This window comes from Zingiber officinale, chromosome 6A (assembly GCF_018446385.1).
Source record: "Zingiber officinale cultivar Zhangliang chromosome 6A, Zo_v1.1, whole genome shotgun sequence".
In the NCBI taxonomy this organism is placed as follows: domain Eukaryota; kingdom Viridiplantae; phylum Streptophyta; class Magnoliopsida; order Zingiberales; family Zingiberaceae; genus Zingiber; species Zingiber officinale.
The window spans coordinates 68,519,116-68,538,724 of record NC_055997.1 but is presented as its reverse complement, the minus strand read 5'-3'; the positions used below and the strand labels follow the sequence as shown (position 1 = coordinate 68,538,724).

Below are 19,609 nucleotides of genomic sequence, written 5' to 3'. Positions count from 1 at the left end.
CCTATCCTGACTTAAACTATAACCTGGATAAAAAAATGATTTTAAAGAGAGATCAACAATCAATTGCGATCGAATTACGGTCACGATTCAGCTATAATTATATTATGGTTCATTCTCTTTGATCTACTTTTTGTGAATCAAAGATCCTGGCTCCAAACAATCCAACTTATTCTTAAGATGTTTATATTTTTTTCCTCAGTTTCGCAACCTAAATTGAGAAGCAGTCAGAGCCACAGGGGCTAAGAGTGATAAAGCAAACACCAAATCTAGACTATTAGAAAACTAAATGCTTATGGGGAAAATAAACAAAATAACAAAAAGCACACGCAAGACTCTAATAGTGCCATACATATATCTTCCAGGATTAGTGGATTATCCTATCTGAAAATCGATGGGATGAAAAGTTAGGGATGTGGTGCTCCCATTGATCGCTTGTGGACTTCGTTCAGACCTGCAACACAAATTACGTCAGTGCCGAACTAGGGAAGGGGTTTTGGCGTCGGCTCTCCGATGCTCAAGTCAGTCATCGACGATGAAGTAGAAGGTAGAGCAACAATAATAGTATATATCGTATATCTCCGTCGATGCTTGGACCCCCTTTATGTAGAGCTCCTATAGAGCGCATGCACGTTTCCTCAGGCAAGCACGTTTTTCGAAGTTTCCCCTTAAAAGACTTGTTAGTAAAGTGTCTCTGATATAATACCTTAACAAGCTGAGGATATCTCTGACGTGACAGTGGAAGCTTCCGCTGTACGATCTTCCTGTTGCCCATGTCGGATGTCAGCGATACTAACTTCCAAAAGGATGTCGATGGATATCATAGGAAAGTAGTTGCTAGGTTGAGCGGGATAGCCGCTCGGCCGGAGCTTCGTTGTTCTTATGCACCGTCCGTTTGGTCGGATCTCCCCTATACTTGTACCACGCCCGCTCGGCCGAAGTTCCCCTGTGTTTGTATTGAGTCCGCTCGGCCGGAACTCCCCTGTGCTTGTGCTACGTCCGTTCGGCCGAAATTCCCCTGTGCTTGTATTAAGTCCGCTCGGTCGAAGTTCCCTTCTGCCAACGTCGAGTCCTGCCGCCTGGCCGAGTGGGATAGCTGCTTGGCCCGATTTATGCATATAGTCATCTCCCCGTCTGGCGTCCCATACGCCATTGAGCGTCGGTCGTCTGACCTCCCTGTGTCTAAGACAGGGGCCTCCTCCCCGGTCGAGGCATGATCTCCTGATCGACCGATGATATTTGAGCGTCGACCTGCCAGCCCGATCAGCCTACGATATCTGAGCATTGACCTGCTCGCCCGATTGGCCTATGATATCTGAGCGTTGACCGCCTTGACTTTGACCTCCACCGTGATAGTTATCCTTCGCAGGGTGGGGTCCCTCCTTACTACCGCATCACATGTCTCCCCCTCAAGTCTAGTCAAAGGAGGCTGCAAGTCTGACTAATTGGACAAAATTTTCTGTGAAGCTTTGCACCCGATCGGCTTCGACACTCCTTGGCCTATGATCGGACTAACGCGGCTCAGCGGTTGGCTATGTGACCACTCTTTGCCGGTCAGCCTATTGAAGATTGTTGATTGGCCATAGGTCTGCTCCCTCAAGTCGATCGGCACAACGAGTGTTCATACTTTAGACACCTTTTCTTGGGCTTCTTTGGATGAGCGTGATCCGGGCTTACGTCACCCATATTTTTAGGAAATCGTGCAAATCCCTGCACATTATGGCTGAGCGCACCCCCTGCCTTGCCCTCATTAAATGTCGGCCTGTGGCGAGGCGCCGCGTGTCCTGCTTGTTGCCGCCACATGCCTGAGGTGACAGGCGGATATCTGCTGGCGATGTGACATTTGACGGTTCAAATTCAACGGCCCGATCTCTGCCTGGGTTTTCGCAACCTAGATCGGACGGCTTTGGTCAGCCATTCCCAAGGCTTATAAGCCCGTGCGCGTCACCTTCTCCTTCGCACCCCCGTCTTCGAGCTCTTTAGTGATACTCCGTTGGGCCGGCACTAGGGGTTCGTTAAGGTATCGGATCTACCTTTCAGCGATACTCCGTCTCTGTGCTCTGATGATATTCTTCCTTCCCTGCTCCTCTAGCGACCTTCTAGTAAGCTTTCTTCCAATCGCATATCACCTTCTTCCTCTACACTTCCCCGTCTTCGGGTTTTTCGGCGTCTCCCCGTCTGTGTTCCTCCAGTAGACTTCCCTCCCCTCGCATCTTTTCGTAGCCTTTGTTTTTTGTGATGACGAGTTCCTCACAACCATCTATCGGCGTCCCTGGGCTTTGGTACACCTCTACTGAGTTCAGGTTTGACGCCGACGACGTTGAGAGTCTGGCAGCCGCCTTTGAGTTTCCTTTTGGATACAAAGTTGTTCTCCCTTCTCCTTCCGATCGACCAAACTTTCCGGCTCCCGGCTGTCTTTGCTTCTTTAGGGATCAGTTTACCCCTGGTCTGCGGTTTCCTATTCACCTCTTCTTTCTCGTCGTTTGTAAATATTTCCGCATCTCCCTTCATCAACTAATGTCGAACTCCTTTCGGCTGCTTTGCGAGGTAGTGGTTTTGTTCCGCCTGCACGACATTCCTCTCACTCCCTGGATTTTTCATTACTTTTATTATCCCAAACTGTCCGAGCCGGGGACTTTTCTTTTCCAAGCCCGCGTGGGCTTAGTTTTCTTTGACAAAATGTTGACCTCCAACAAGCATTGGAGGGAATATTTTTTTTTTTACACCTTCCCGAGCGATCAGACTTGTCGACCCATTGGCAGCTCGAAGTGGCGAGTCAGCCTCCCTTGAAACAATAGAAGAGCCGATCAGACTACCTCAATGCAGCTTCAATATTGGTCTGTCAGAAGTATGACATCCACAAGTTGCTGCTGGAGGGTACCCTCTATATCTTCGGCCTGAGTCCGATCCGCACCCGGCTTCCGTCCAGCTTATGTATGCGACCTCTTCACTACTTCCTTTGATTCTAATTGATTTTTCTTCCTCTTTTGTAGTCGAAGTCATGGTACGTGCGCGTCTGGCCGGCAAGGCTAAACTTGCGGATGCCGCAATCAATGCGGTAGCTGTGGAGGAGTTGGAGAGCCGTGGCATGCAGCCAGTCGGCTCTCAAGAAGACCCGCAAGATGAGAGCGAAGCGGCTCCGGTCTTGATGAGTGGTGGAGTGGCTAGTCGGACGCCTAGTGACGGAGCGACTGGGGGATCACACCCTGCCTCCGAACGGCTTCCGGTCGTTCAGGTTGAGGGGGTGTCTGGCTCGACCTCTTCAAGAGAGCCACTGATCAGGCGCAAGAGGCGCTGGGCGGAGCCTTCCTCGCGCTCTGCTTACTCGGCGGGACGCCGAGCGGGTCGAAACTTCGATCCCAACTCCAGTTCAAGGAACTGCGACCCCCACATCATCTGATTGGACGCCCTCGCTATTCGGTCTCCCTCAAGGGACTGTTTGCGCGCCACCAGTGGCCTTCATGCCACCGCTGTCGAAGGCCAAGAAATCTGGCATCCGTCCGGCATCCTAGTCTCGATCGTCCGGCTGAGCGACCTCGGCCCAATCAGCTCTGAGCGGCCAGCGTCACATAACAGCGGTGCTCCACCTCCCGTTTGAGGAATGGCGCGAGTCGACCAGCGCCGAATCTTGAGCCCCCGAGTACCAAATAATTATCCAAGGGCCGCTCGCACAGATATGGGTTGACACACGAGCCCGTGCAGCGATGATGCCTTATGTCTCCAGGGCCGCTCGTGGACAACCACACCCAGATGTCCACTGGGGTAAGTGTAATGTTTTACTATATTTTCTCAAATTATCCCCGATCGACGCTCATATTTTGCTGACCATTCGCAGTATTGGGTAGAGTCTGGCCATGTGTCAAAGGCTCGCATTTTTGGAGGACGAAGTTAAGAAGTTGAAGGCGTCGAGCGGCTAGTCATCCGCCTCCTAGGAGCAGATGAATGTTGAGGTGGTGAAGCTGAAGGCCGATCTAGCTAAGAGCACCGAGCTGCTCAAGGCTGAGCAGGGGAAGAGCACAGAGCATGCCTCTCTGCTGGCTCAGCTCAATAAGCAAGTCAGCACCTTCGACGCCAAGCTTGAATAAGCTAATACGAGGAAGCTTCGGGCCATTGAAGAACTCGACCTGAAGAATAAAAAGGCTCGGGCTCTCGCCAAGAAGCTGAAGATTTTTTGGTCACCAAACGGAAAAGCCAGTCGGCCGAAGAAGCTGCCCTTCGAGGCCAACTCTCCGCCAAAGATAACAAGTTGTCGATCACGAAGGACGAGCTGGAGGCCTCCCGATCAGCTTTGAAGACTTATCAAGATGTCGAGGTTGGCCGGTTCGAGACTATGAAGAAGAACTACATTTGTTCAGATGCTTTCAATGACAAGGTCGCCGACTGAGCACTTCACCTATTCGACCTGGCCATCGAAGGAACATTTGGCCAGCTCTAGGCAGGCGGCTACATCTCTGCAAGTTTATCGAGTAAGGTCATCAGTCGGGACAAACTGACCGAATCGCTGTCCGATGATGCCTTAGATTTCCTTAAGTGAGGCTGAGAGTCCTGTGTTTTAGAAGTTGGTTTGAGTTGATTTGGAGGTGTTTTTTGGGTGTTGATTTTGAGAGACTAGATCAAGAGAGGATACCTTGTTCTTCTAACCTAAGACTTAATCAGTTTACAACCTGTAAGCCTCATTTGTAAAGGATCTCACTGACACTGTTAATCGTTGCCTCGGCTATCCAGGATTTTTAGGTTGATTGCCTCACGTATTCTACACAGGACTTATCCAGTCAATATTCTTCTTATTCCTTATATAGTTATTGTTCACATCAGGATTACTTAGACAAAGACTAAAAAAGTTTTACGAGATAAAATATTTCGAAAAGAAAAACAAGGCAGAGCCTTCTATGATCTAGTAGAAGAATTTTGTTCTTCATAAGGAAAGGGATTATTAATATATATAGAAAATGTAAATCATTATAAATCTTATTTAGAAAGGAAATTTGATAATACGGTATAGAAGTACAAAAAAAAATGTGGAGATGTCACATTAACGACCCTTACAATGACCCCATATCATATGGAGGGAAGTTCATCAGGATCACATGTGGCAAGCGCATGGGAGGGTGCCTACGTGTGATGAAATTCCTCATATTCGACCCTTGCCCAATTCAGATATAATATCATGCTCTTACCCTTTGTGTCAAGCCCTGGGGCATGGTAGATACATATAAGTTTACATTGGAAATTACAGAAAAGAAATTGCATAAGCATATTTACAAAAAAAGCACACTTACATGCTCACTAATGCTCGCTCTGGTTCTTCTCACGATCTTATATGATTTCTAAGCTAGGAGAGGAGTGCTAAATAGAGGAGGAGAGCTTAGCTTCGAAATGAAGGAAAGATAGATATTCACTCAGGATGAGTGGAGGCCAAAGGAAGTGAAAAGAGGAGCTGTCTACGAAGAACGAAAAAAAGGAGTTAGTAGGGGAAAAGGAGAGGTGGAGACATCAGTGGAGAATAAAGTTTCTTCCAATGAGTAAAGTTGGAAATTAAGTATTGTTAGACAGGGATGATAATAACCTCCTAACCCGATCGAGGATATGATATCCGACCTGAATGGAGGAGAGTATATATAGAGAGACTATTAATATCCGATATCTGACCTGAATACTCGATTATATATATATTCCAAAATCCACTAATTATTTTTGTTGATGTTAGGAGTATATTATATAAATGTTTAATCTATTTTTTTATATGATGTTAATTTTAATATGCTTTTGTTGAATGATGATAGTTGGATAGAAAAAAAAAGAAAAATTATTAGTATAGAAGATATCCGATTGTTTCATGGGTATAATTATGAGGATGGGTATCCACCCGCTGGCTATGTAGATGGAGGATATGGAATCTGACCCTACCCATTGTTCTTCTTTTGCTAATTCTTTGCCTTTATCTAATCCTTGAAATTCTTCAGTAAGTTCCTTTTCTAGCAGAAGTGCTTCGTATTGGGCTTTGTAGTAGTCTACCTCCTTTTGTAATCGCTCCATTTCTCCCTTGCACCATGTATTGTAGTACAGTTGCTCATAAATCAAGTTTTGTGGGGAGAATGGTGCTGGTGCAGCAAGTGCTGTGGGTACCTTAATGTGGAAGTAGTATGGCCTGCATAAGTTACATGCTGTGATGAAACATTTGGGACAATGAATTCGTGCCCTTTTGACGGTTTCCCTTCTACAGCATGTAAGCTAGTAGGCGGAGGATATATATCTTCGTTGTGGTACCATTGGTGGATACAGTTCAACTGTTCTTCCTTGAGTCTGATCTGGGGTCGGTAGCCACCATCTACCTGTCCAATCATTAAAATTAGTTCATTAGGAAAGCACAAAGTCTGGATAGACCTTTGTAGTATTTCGCAATCATCTTCTTCCTCTGTGATGCTGAAGATAACATCGCTTTGTGCTTCTCCTTCTTGGACATACATAATGTCATAGTCTTCTAGTATGTCAAGTTTTTCGAACATAGCTACCCACTTGATAATTCGTCTATCGTTGGGGCACTCCCTTGCGAAGTGTCATTCTGGTCCGCAGAATAACATTTTCATTTTTTTTTTTTTACCAAATGCTCTCTTTTCAATTCTGGCATGAGAATCGTGCAGTTTACTTTTATGTCTTCAATCTTTTGATTCCAAACTTCTTACTTTGTTCTCCATAATACCCTGGTATTGACATTTGTTTGCAGAATGATAGATCTTTTAATGACCTTTTGAATGCATCATCTTTGCATTCTTGCTCCAAGAATTTGTAGGCAAACATTATTCTTGGGAAAACACCTACTGTTAAGCCAGGGTACTTTGCATCAAAAGCTTCCTTTATTTTTTCTCCTAATTTACCAGGTATTTTGAGTCAAAATTTCTCGAAAAGTTCTGGCATACCATTCCTGTTTCAGACGACAGCTTCATGTAGTCGTTCATGTATTTTACTGTCTTTCACGTTGTCATAAGACAGCTTCTCCAGATCTCTGTCAACTGTGTCCTGGATAACCATTGATCCTTGCGTAGGGTCTTCGGAGGAAAATACCCTGCGCATTTGGGAGAGTATATTTTGAGTACCTTCCCGTCCATCTGCAATGTCAATTAGCGAAGTGTATTTTGCTGGGTATCTCATTCGCCATTGTACCTATGCCAACTTCTCAATCTGTCCTAGTAGGTTTTCCATATATGAAATTTTATCCTTTGGATCAGTGAAACCATGGCTGGCTATATGGTTCTTGGTAATTGACTCCGAGTGTGAAAAGACATTATGGAAAAGACCAATTTGTTCAGGTATTACGAATATAGCTCCATCCCGGTGTTGGGTTGAGGGCCGGTTCCATATTTCATTATTTCTATCTCTAATAAATCTGGCATTTGTAGGTCTCTGCTCAAAGATAGGTCATGATGGTCCTGGATCCGTCCTTGTGGTTGTAGGCGGATATCCTAGGGGTCTCATCATAGTATCTTATGGTGGATTGTAGGGAGAAATTATCGTACTTGTAGAGTAGATCTTTTGAGGTTCTTGTTGTTGCTCCATAAGGCGGTGTAGACTTGGGTACTCGAGTTCGTACCCTTGGCAAGTAATTGGGAGGAAGATTGGGTGTTCACCCCACCACCTTCTATTGCGAAAGGGTTAAGCCATTCTTCCTCATCGTTAGAATATGTATCCCAAACTGGTTGGTCAGCAGAGATTGTTTCTGTAATTAAAGCCATATATTGAAGCTGCCAAATATAGTCATTGGCTTCTTTGGGATTTTCAAGGCAGGGTCTATTGACCGGAGTACAGAGGCCCCTGGGCTTGTATCTTCTGCATAGTCTAACCCAAAATCTTCCTGTAGATGCCAGATGAGTGTTTCTTTCTCAGCAAAGGCAGAGTGGATATGCTTCTCTTTTGGGAGTAATTTTGAGAATATTGTTGGTGATGTTGGAGAGGTAGAGCCAGATCCACCATCTCCTCAAACGGTTGTACTTAAACGTTGGGAAATTTCATAAACATTTGGTGTTAAGATTTTTTAAAAAAATTATCTGAGCAACACAATCACCTGGTTGGATTTGTATGGGTTCATCAGAATGATTGAAGGAGAGGACAATAATTTCTCTTCGATAGTCGCTGTCAATAACTCCAGTCCTAACATCAAGGCCTAGGTTCCAGGCGACGCTTGATCTGGTGGCAATTCGGCCATAGCTGCCATATGGGATTTCCAGGGAAATGCTAGTGGAAAAATTTCCTCTACCTTTAGCCTTGATAATGCATGGCTCATTTGTGACTAAGTCAAAACCTGCAGTATTAGCAGATTTTTGTTGAGGAATTACTGCACAAGGAGAAATTTTGTGTACCAGAACAAAAGGTTGAGTTTCAGTGTCTTGAACAGGTTCATAATAATTGTCTCCCTCTCCATAAGTAGGATCATCAAGAGTTTGTCCTACCAAGACGGCTAATGTATGGAATGTTTCCTCATCACTTTGAATTTCTTCATCTTTGCTATTATAGCTAGCTGTTCATGCTGATGAAGAGGCAAGATAATTATTGAAGCTCAAGGATATGCGCCCATCCATGAGATTGCTAGTGTTAACTTCGGATGACTGCATAGGTATAAAAACTTGGGTGGGTTTAATCACCCAGTTTAATCCTTGTAGACTTGAAGTTGAATATCATTTGCCGGGCAAAGTTCGGACACCGTGGCTTGTTAGGTATTCCACTACTGCCTGTATTTCCTAGGCAAAGCCTATATTGGGGGTATTGGAGAGTCGCTCTACCATTCCCCTTGTGATGAGAGGATGGCTTCGACGTGTTGCCACTGGTCATATCCCCTTGTTTGAATGGATATCTGTATATTCCTATAGAAATCACCAATTGTTAGCATCAAATCAAGGATAATATATACGAGTTGGCTTCCATGGGTAAGATCTACTTCCATGGTTGCAATAATCGCTTGGTCACCTATCTAGCAATTGTCACGAAATACTATAAGAGCCATAGTTCCTTCTTCCTGCCTGTGGAGAGTTTGTATTCGTACCTGAAGAACTCCAAGGTGAATATATTGCATATGGCTTCGTTGAAGTTGTCTAAAGCTATCTTCCTGGATGAAGGATCGATCAAGTTGGTTTCCTTCTATAACTAGGATGGGTTCTTCAGATCTATGTGCATATACACGATGATGAGCGTCATCCCGTCTGGAGTGGTATAATACTTCCGCAGGTACTAAGGCTTCCCTTTCTTGCATGAACAATCTTAGTTGGGCTTGTGTATCAATTTGTTGTTTCAGCGTGTGCGCAGAGGTTGATCCTCCAGAGAGTCTTCGTCCAAGTTTTCTTGTAGCTTGCCCGGCATTATATAGTCTTTGTTGGTTCCTTCTGTACTCTCTGATCTGGTCATCAAAGAGAGGAGTAATGGTTGAAGTTGATGGCTGGTCCAAAGTAGTCCTAGTCGTCATTTCAACTTCTCTTGTTCTTTGAGAATTTTATATGGATCTCAGAATACCCGCAGCTTTCGTTTTCCTTTGGTCACTCTGCAAGACCTAAAGACAAATTTTGTAATTTAGTTATTAAATCATCGGGCAAAGAGGTTGCTTTGATCCTTGGGTGCGATGTGGTGGGCATGTAAGATGGCAAAGCAAATAATAGAAATAAGGAGAAAAGATGAGAAACTCACGGATTCTATTACTCGCAATTGGATTTTGCAATGCTTTCCTGAGTAGAAGTTAAGGATCGCTTATGCTTCTGCAAAGGATTTGTGGCTTCTTATGTAGAAGAAGAAGAGGCAATGCGAGATGCTTTTAGGGCCCCATCGTCACATGGCCTAGATTCTTCGGATAAGAAGCGTAGTGTCCTTCTGATAAGAAGGTATCTACTTTTATATTTGTGATCGTCTTTTAGATCACGTTACAGATAATAAGGCATCTACCTTTATACTCGTGATCGTCCTTTAGATCACATAACACCACTTTAGAGCTCATCTCCTTAATTTGAATGTACTCTTCCTCTTCCAAGTCTAGCTCTGCTATAGTTGCAGCTGCAGTAATAGTTGGTAACGTATTAATGGTAGTAAGATTCTTATAGAATGTTACCGTATTCCCCTTAATTCGGACTCCTCCTTGCATAGCTCGAATAAATTGCACCCAATTATCATCTGGATGCTATCTCCAAGCGTCATAGGGAAACTGTAGGTATAGGGTATTCTGAATGTATTTGACCCTATTAGTATTCTTCCTTGCTTCAATTTCAACCTAGCGGTCTATTGTGAGTTAATACCGCTAAAGGTATTGTCTTCAAAAGCCTCTTTAGGTACTGACTTTTGATCTACGCAACACATTGTTACGCTCATGTCCAGAATAGCTCTAAGTGAGAACTTGGGAATGCCAGGAATCTCTATTTTTGCTGTTAAATTATAGAGCATATTTTTGAGAAGCCTAGGTCCCGTGAATTTTTGTGTTGTCAATATTTTTGTTGTTGTTTCTTCATATAAAACATTTCCAGCATCATCTTCTTATGCTAATTCTTTACCTTTATTTAATCCTTGAAATTCTTTGATAAGTTCCTTTTCTAGCATAAGTTCTTCATATTGGGCTTTGTAGTAGTCTACCTCCTTTTGTAATCGCTCCATTTCTCCCTTGCACCATGAAATGTAGTACTGTTGCTCATAAATCAGGTTTTGTGGGAAAGAATGGTGCTGGTGCAGCAGGTGCTATGGGTACTTTAATGTGGAAGTAGTATGACTCGCATAAGTTACATGCTGTGATGAAACATTTGGGGCAATGAATTCGTGCCCTTTTGACAGTTTCCCTTCTACCGCATGTACAGCTAGTAGGCTGAGGAGGATATATATATCTTCGTTGTGCTACCATTGGTGGATACAATTCACCTGTTCTTGCTTGAGTCTGATCTGGGGTCGGTAGCCACCATCTACCCGTCCAATCATTAAAATTAGTTTATTAGGAATGCACAAAGTCTGGATAGACCTTTGTAGTATTTCACAATCATCTTCTTCCTCTGTGATCCTGAAGATAGCATCGCTTTGTGTTTCTCCTTCTTGGATAGACATAATATCATAATCTTCTGATATGTCAAGTTCTTCAAACATAGCTACCCGCTTTATATTTCGTCTGTCGTTGGGGCACTCCCTTATGAAGTGTCCTTGTCCACAGAGATAACATTTGCATTTTGTATTTTTATCAAATGCTTTCTCTTTTTAATTCTGGCATGAGAATTGTGCGGTTTACCTTTATATGTCTTCAATCTTCTGATTCCAAACTTCTTCTTACTTTGTTCTCCATAATACTCTGGTATTGGCATTTGTTTGCAGAATGATAGATCTTTTAATGACCTTTTGAATGCAGCATCTTTGCATTCTTGCTCCAGGAATTTGTAGGCGAACATTATTCTTGGGAAAACGCCTACTGTTAGACCAGGGTACTTTGCATCAAAGGCTTCCTTTATTTTTCCTCCTAATTTACAAGGCAGTTTAAGTCAGAATTTCTTGGAAAGTTCTGGTCCAGTGTATAACCTCCCTATTTTAGATGACAACTCCATATAGTCGTTCATGTATTTTACTATGTCTTTCACGTTGTCACAAGACTACTTCTCCAAATCTCTGTAAGCTGCTTCCTCGATAATTGTTGATCATTGCGTAGGGTCTTCGGAGGAAATACCCTGCGCATTTGGGAGAGTATATTTTGAGTACCTTCGCGTCCATATGCAATGTCAATTAGCAAAGTGTATTGTGCTGGGTATGTCATTGACCATTGTACCCATGTTAGCTTCTCAATCTCTCATAGTAGGTTTTCCATATATTCAATTTTATCCTTTGGATCAGTGAAGCCCTGGCTGGCTATATGGTTCTTAGTAATTGACTCCCAGCGTGGAAAAATGTCATGGAAAAGCCCAATGTGTTCAGGTATTACGAATATAGCTCCATCCGGGTTGAAGGCAAGTTCCATATTTCATTATTTCTATCTCTAATAAATCTGGCATTTGTTGGTCTCTGCTCAAAGGTAGGTCGTGATGGTCCCGGATCCGTCCTTGTGGTTGCAGGCGGATATCATGGGGGTCCCATCATAGTATCTTGTGGTGGATTGTAGAGAGAAATTACCGTACTTGTAGAGTAGGTCTACTGAGGCTCTTCTTGTTACTCCATAAGGAGGTGTAGACTTGGGTTGTCACGCCCCAGAGGAGTCTCTGTCCGAAGAAATTTCGGCAGCATCTCCCCTGTACGGCGGACAATCTGAAACTTTTCTACAAGCACTATATACCTCAGCCACATGCGGCTGGAATAATAACAATAAAAGAAAACAAACACCACGCAGTTAATATCAAATTCAGCCCACTCGGCTGTAACAAAACCAAAACACAAAACTGCTAGCCGGCTAGGCTTACACAACCAATAACAAATACAAAACACCACATAACAACATCAACACTCCAAAAACAAAATCGGAGTATAGAGCTAAAACAAACTGATACATAAACAAATAAAACATACGTGAAACCGATATGTCTTCTGATGTGACGTGGGGACCAGCAGACAGGATGCTCCAAGCGACACCATAAATAACCTGGTACCTGAAAAATATAGAGTCCACGGTGAGTTTAACAACTCAGTGAATACCAATAGACATGCCTAGTAAGATATATCTAATAAGAATAAACATGGAATACAACTTCCTAATCATATATCTAGGAAAGATGCAAACCGAAGGTAACTAAGGCTGTCAGACTCACCAGAACTCTATCCGCATAAAAGGGTCGTCGAAAAGTGCCTAAATCACGTATGCATGTCAAACATATGCATCCAACCAAACGCAGAAAAATGCAGGAAACACAATCACAAGAAATAAATGCATCAATGCGTATGATGTCAATGATGCGTCTCGGTCACCCCAGTCAATCATCTCACACACAAATGGCGAGACCGGTGGGTAGGCTGTGACAACCAGCACTCTGTCGTCCTTGCTCACGATGGTGACCGAGTGGACGGGATCTTGTCGGAGTACTCTGTCGTGACCCCAAATCATAAATGGGGAGCTCAATGCTCTCAACCCGGTACACGATGACGGGGAGGAATCCCTGCGGCTAACACGTTGTGTCACACTACCCATGAGCGGACCAACGTGCCAAACAAAGTCCCCTGTGCAACACACCGCTGCACAATCGACCACTAACCCATGAGTGGTGGTGTGTGCGAATCCATGAATGGCGATGTGCTCAACAACAATGGAGTCGACTATCGCACAACATGTAATCATGATGCATGTCACTATGCATAACAAAAACGATCAACATAACCATATCCATATATACAAAATGGGTTCTAAAAGCGGTGGTCAATCCACGGATCTAGGGCATACAGGTCCTCTATGGTATAGCAACCTAGATCCTAAACATATCTCCTTCCATAACATATGTACCAACAATATACACATATCAAGAATCAAGGTCTAGGTACACGAACCATATATGATATACAAATAGAGGTACACAAGTCAGGTATGGTATAAAAACCTAGGTATCAAATAATCTAGATACACATGCCAGAAAATAAAATCCAGAACCTAGTCCGAACTTCAGTAGGTTTGGTATGCCACTTACTCTAGGAACCAAGGTACTCATGGCAATAATCCTGAAACGTAAACATGGATACATAACAAACGGCCAACAGATCATGCTATGGGTATCAAACCGTGACATACCAAGGCAAACACGATCATTGCTTGCAGCTATAAAATACTATGCATATCCAATAGACAATATCATAAAGATAAGTCAAGAGGTACCCGCCTCCGATATAGATCGAACCGAACCAATCCGATGTCGAGACGCCCGTCTCGAATCACAGTCCTGTAGCAACACGATATACAGATTTAGCTAATTACATATTTCTTAATTAGATAAATCAAATTCCCGAGAAGCTAACCTAAATCCAAATCAAATTTTAAACCTTAATTGGATCATCAACTCCTCAATCATTTCATAACTAGTTCATACAAATTAGAACTTGCAACAATTATAATCCCTCACAACAACGTAATCACATAATCTAGATTACATCATGATCTATAACAAAAATCAAAACTCTATTCCTTACCTCAACACCAAAGTCTCTTCTGTTGGTCCACAACAGGTGGTTCCTGTCGGAATAAGGGCAGCCGCTGAAACAAAATACACCACCAAACATAACACCATTATCAATTAACAAACCAACTCCAATGTACAATCGAAATCACTTCTAAAACTTACCTAATTTGTCATCCTCTGTTGAATCACAACTGGAGAAGTTATTGCCAGAATAATGCTCGGAGCTAGGTGGAACCGCTAACCTCCAAATCCAACACTACAATTCCCAAATCCTGCTGTATAGGTCAAATAGGTCAAATATCCATCATATAGTTTACAATTCCAGTACAAATCATGAAGTCAAATCCTATAAATCCAATACCTTGCAAGCTTCACCCCCAATCCAGATTCACATCTGCCGAAGGAGACCCCAAGTGCAGCCGAAGCAACCGAACACCCTTGGAAACCACAGACCAGAAGCTAGGGCTCGGCTGGAGTGCTGCCAAATCGCAACAGAGGGGCTAGGGCATGACTTCCGCGATAGAGGGACTCTGCAACTCCGGCAATAGCAGACGGCGTTGTTGATCGGAGAAGAATCGGAGATCAGCAGATGGGAGAAGTGCGGGATCGGGCGGTGTCGGTGCTGTGAACCCAAACTAGCGCACAGGGAATCGGCCGGAGACGAGAGCTCGGGTGGCAAGCGATCGGCCGCGACGGCTGTGGCGTCGGGAGTGGGTCGTCGACGCTAGGGCAGAGGCAACGGTGCTGGCTTCCCTGTGGCCGGTGATTGGCGCACGACTCGGCATGGATGAGGAGAGGAAGAAGATGAAGAGGAGAAGGTGGAACCGTCGCGTGAGAGGAGAAGAAGGAAGGCGTCGGCGCGAGGTGGTTAGGGCTCGGCGTCGCAGGGGGAAATCGGGAGGAAAGGCACAGTTCGGTGAGGATAGGGAAAAGAAACGAGAAAAAGCAATAAAAGAAAAAGTAAAGAAATAAATAAGGAAAATAAAACATTTCCTCAATTAAATGGGTAGCCTAAACTGGCTTTTTCCGGGCCCTATTTTATCCCCGTAAATCCCCGTAAACTCGTCCATATGAGCTCCGAAAAATTCCCGAAAAATTTCTAAAAATTCCGGAAAAATCCCTTATCACTATTCGCTAATTTTCAGTATTTTACATTCTCCCCCACTAATAAAAATTTGGTCCCCAAATTTCGTTATCTACCATCAGCAAATACTAACAACAGGTAAAGAGTATAAATGCTGAACGGTAAATAATATCACACACCTCAAGTGAAAAGATGGGGTATCGTGCTCGCATAATATCCTCGAGCTCCCAAGTTACCTCCTCGTCTATACGCTCTTTCCGGTCCAGTATCCGTACCGGAATCTCCTCATAAATGATGTCGAGCTGAACAGAACTGAGATATCTGTCAGTGCATGTGTCGGGTCGAGTATGTATCTGCTTAACATAGACACGTAGAACACATCGTACACGCCTACCAATGATGGTGGTAGTGCTAACCAGTAAGCTACCGCTCCAATCCTCTCCAAGATCTGAAAAGGACCAATGTATCGCGGAGCTGGCTTACCTCTGAGGTCAAATCTCTTCACCCCTTTCGTGGGTGGAACTCGCAGAAATACATGGTCGCCAATAGAGAACGCTAGGGGTCTGCGTCTCTGATCAGCATAACACTTCTGGCGATCCTGCGCCTCTAACATCCTCCGTCTGATAATACGGACCAACTCTGCCTCATACTGAGCTCTATGAGGTCCCAACAACTGGGCCTCCCCAACCTCATCCCAGAGGGTGGGTGTCCCACAAAACCTACCACCGGCTGCAGACTCTGACAGAAACGAGTCGTGAACCGGGGGTCTCTATCCAAAATAATACTCAAAGGAACACCACGTAATCCGATGATCTCTCGGCAATGCAGATCTGCCAATCGATCCAGAGAATTAATCTTCCGGATCGCTAAAGAGTGTGCAGATTTGGTTAATCGATTAACGACTACCCAAATCGCGTCATGCCCTCGTCGTGTCCTCGACAAACCCACCACAAAGTCCATGGTAATAAGCTCCCATTTCCACTCAGAAATAGGAATCTGCTGAATTAAACCGGCAGGTCTCTGGTGCTCATACTTCACCTGCTGACAAACAAGACATCTAGCTACAAATTTCGCGATGTCTTTCTTCGTATCGTTCCGCCAGTAGGAACGCCTCAAATCTCGATGCATGCGGGTCCCGCCTGGGTGGACCACAAATCGAAAGTGATGAGCCTCCTGAAGTAGCTCCTGTAAGACCGGATGAGACTGAGGTACGCATAATCTGCCTCGGAAGTATATAATACCCTCCTCGTCTCGTGTGAACTCGGTCTGCTGCCCAGAAGCTATCGGCTGCCTATAAATTGCAAATGTTGTTCACCAACCAGCCCTATCGGATCCTCACCCTGATCGACGACTGAGCAATCATGGTAACAAGAATACCCTGCTCTGTCGGTCCCTGCTCCTCAAGGCCCAATTCGGAGAAACCCTGAACCAAGTCTGTAACTGAAACTCGGTGGCAAGCCAAAGTCCCTCTGGACTTTCTGCTGAATGCATCGGCAACCACATTAGCTTTCCCCGGGTAATAGCTAATGGTACAAATCGTAATCTTTCAGAAATTTCATCCTTCTCCTCCGTCGGAGATTAAGTTTCTTTCTAAGTGAACAGATATTTGAGACTCTTATGGTCAGTGAGAATCTCAAATGTAATGTCGTACAGATAATGCCGCCAAATCTTCAAGGCAAAAATAATGGCGATCAACAACAAGTCATGTACTGGGTAGTTCTTCTCATGCTCCTCCAACCACCGAGAAACATAGAAGACTATCGTGTCGTGCTGCATCAGAACAGCGCCAAATCCTGTAGAGATGCGTCGGTATAAAGCACGAATCCGTCCTCTCCAAAAGGAAAAAAACCAAAATCGGAGCCGACACTGGTCTCCGCTTCAGCTCCTAGAAGCTGGTCTTGCAATCCTCAGTCCAAGTGAACTTCACGCCTTTCCTGATCAGGCGTATAAGTAGCATAACAATCCGTGAGAAACCCTCAACGTATCTCCGGAAATATCGAGTTAAACAAAGGAAGTTGCGAGCCTCTTATATCGACTCTGTCTACTCCCAACGGTAACAACCTCGATCTCCTGTGGAACCACGGTATACTCCTACTGGTGACCGTGTATTCTAATCATCATCACATAAGACAATCCAAATAAGCACTACTGATCATCACATATAGATGTTCTCGTCGAAACATCTCTAGATCTAAGCAAAGGTGGTGTACGTGACTCACCGCGGATCCGAAATAGATCACAACATCGTCAACAAAGACAATGAAAACCGATCCAAACATTCTAGGGATACCCAAATATCGAGTCCATGATAACATCTAGGGCTCCGTAAGCTCTAATGGTAAAACCAAGACACATCATGTCTGTATCACAGACATTCCTAACCATAAGATCCTCAACAATAAACAGATCTGATCACCCACTAATAACATAAATCACCAAGGAAAAGATCCTCTAGTGTGAGAGCAACGCTCCATCACACGAAATACCACAAATGTGGGAGCAACGCTCTACCACAAGAAATCCTCCATATGTGGGAGCAACGCTCCACCACAAATAATCCGAAAATGTATCTGCAATAGATATGGGAGCAATGCTCCGCTATAAGCAATCCGCAATAGGTGGGAGTAACGCTCCACCACAAACAATCCATAACATGTGTGTCCAAGGCACCTAACTATCTAGCTAGAGACTGCACGAGATCTCTCTACCACAGATCACTGTGGTTAGCCTAGGGTATCACAATCCAGTAAGCAAATCAAATCCATAGTCAACTCTATCATCCCTCCTAGTGGGTCGGTCACCCACAAATGGGAGAATTAGTTGACAGGGTAATAACCAATAACATAATGTAGACACTCAACATTCTACATTCAACATAGGTAGAATCATCATGAAGCTACCCACCATACACCACGCACACGTGCACACACAACATATGTATGATCGATATAATCCTCCAATTAGTACACACCAAACATACTCACAACAAAGGTGTAAACAATATGATACCTCCAACAATGCATACCGAACCCGTGTGCACAATATCATCGTAGGTAAAATCAACAATACCCCTCAAACAACACTCACATAACAAATATACACTTATGCCAAGAGTATAATCAACATCAACTTCCAATAAAGCATACTAAACCCAGGTGCACACACACCCATGTGCACATACCACTACACAGATTTAAATCGTTAAGAAACCTCCAATATGTCAATCAGACATGTACAGCTAACTAAATAGCTATAATCCATAAGGAACCTACAATAACCACATCAAGATGGGAATACCCACACTATCTGCAAATGAACTATCCATCATAGAATTCCTTCAACTCATAACAATCATATCTACACACCACATAAATATGCATAATCAACATATTTTAATCCAATCTATCACATAAACCCTATGCCATCTTTTAAGTTATCCAATTAGGTACATACAGTCTAAAATTACAGTACCCATGGAATAGGATACATCGATCCTCTATCGACTGACCAAATCATCAATAGTATATGGCTAATTCAATCCTTTCCCACGTCAGTATAAGCTAGATACTCGATGTGCTCAAGATATCCAACTAAGCACGAATAACTCAAGATTCAAACCTCTAAAATAAAGTATAACTGTCCTCTACTGATCAAACCAACAAAACTAAATAAGTTATCTACTAACTAATCAAGAATACCTTAATCCTCCACAAACCACTAAGGTATATTAATCTACGACTACCCAAGTCGACAAGCGTAAGTCAGTCTTTCACTGACCCATCTAACAAGAGTAAACCAGTTATCTACTGATGTAATTAATTAAGATAAAATGATATACTACTGGCTAGATCAACATGAAGATATAGATACTATCCACTACCCAGCTAATACTAGCAGAGGCTGGTATGTGCCTCAATATGCTAATCAACTAGTAGTAATAGAAGCTAATACTACTAATGGTGTGATATGAAAAATCAGCAGAGACCTGTAATCCTTGATCTCTATTCCGGTCTACCATGATCAGTGGTTTACCTAACACATAAAATATATGCTATCTCAACTAGACAGGTACTAGTAAAGAGTGTTAATACATGTCATAAACTGTAATAGTCAACGGTGCATATACTAACAAAAAGGTAGGATAACAGTATACCAACATACCTCCTATAGCTTGGAGATGTCCTGCTGCTGTCAGGTCCCAAAACTCGAAAAGTCACATCGAGAAAACCAAATCACGAAATCCGAAACACAGGGAAAATAAGACTCGTAAGCCGAGCTCTAATACCAAATAAATTGGTATCAGATAAATCTCGAAAATCCAAAACACATAGCAAGTATCGTATACCTGCTCTGATACCACTAAATTGTCACGCCCCGGGAAAGTCCCTGTCCGAAGAAATTTCGGCAGCACCTCCCCTGTACGGCGGACAATCTGAAACTT

General features: G+C 43.6%; 1 long non-coding RNA gene across 1 annotated transcript; it reads right to left on the bottom strand.

The window, feature by feature from the left end:
- Window positions 1–7,540: 7,540 nt before the first annotated feature.
- LOC121994034 lies at window positions 7,541–9,719 on the bottom strand. The gene is made up of 3 exons (XR_006115551.1): window positions 9,667–9,719; window positions 9,032–9,532; window positions 7,541–8,852 (listed from the first exon to the last, which is right to left on the bottom strand). It is a non-coding gene; the product is annotated as an uncharacterized LOC121994034 (long non-coding RNA).
- Between the last annotated feature and the right edge of the window lie 9,890 nt (window positions 9,720–19,609).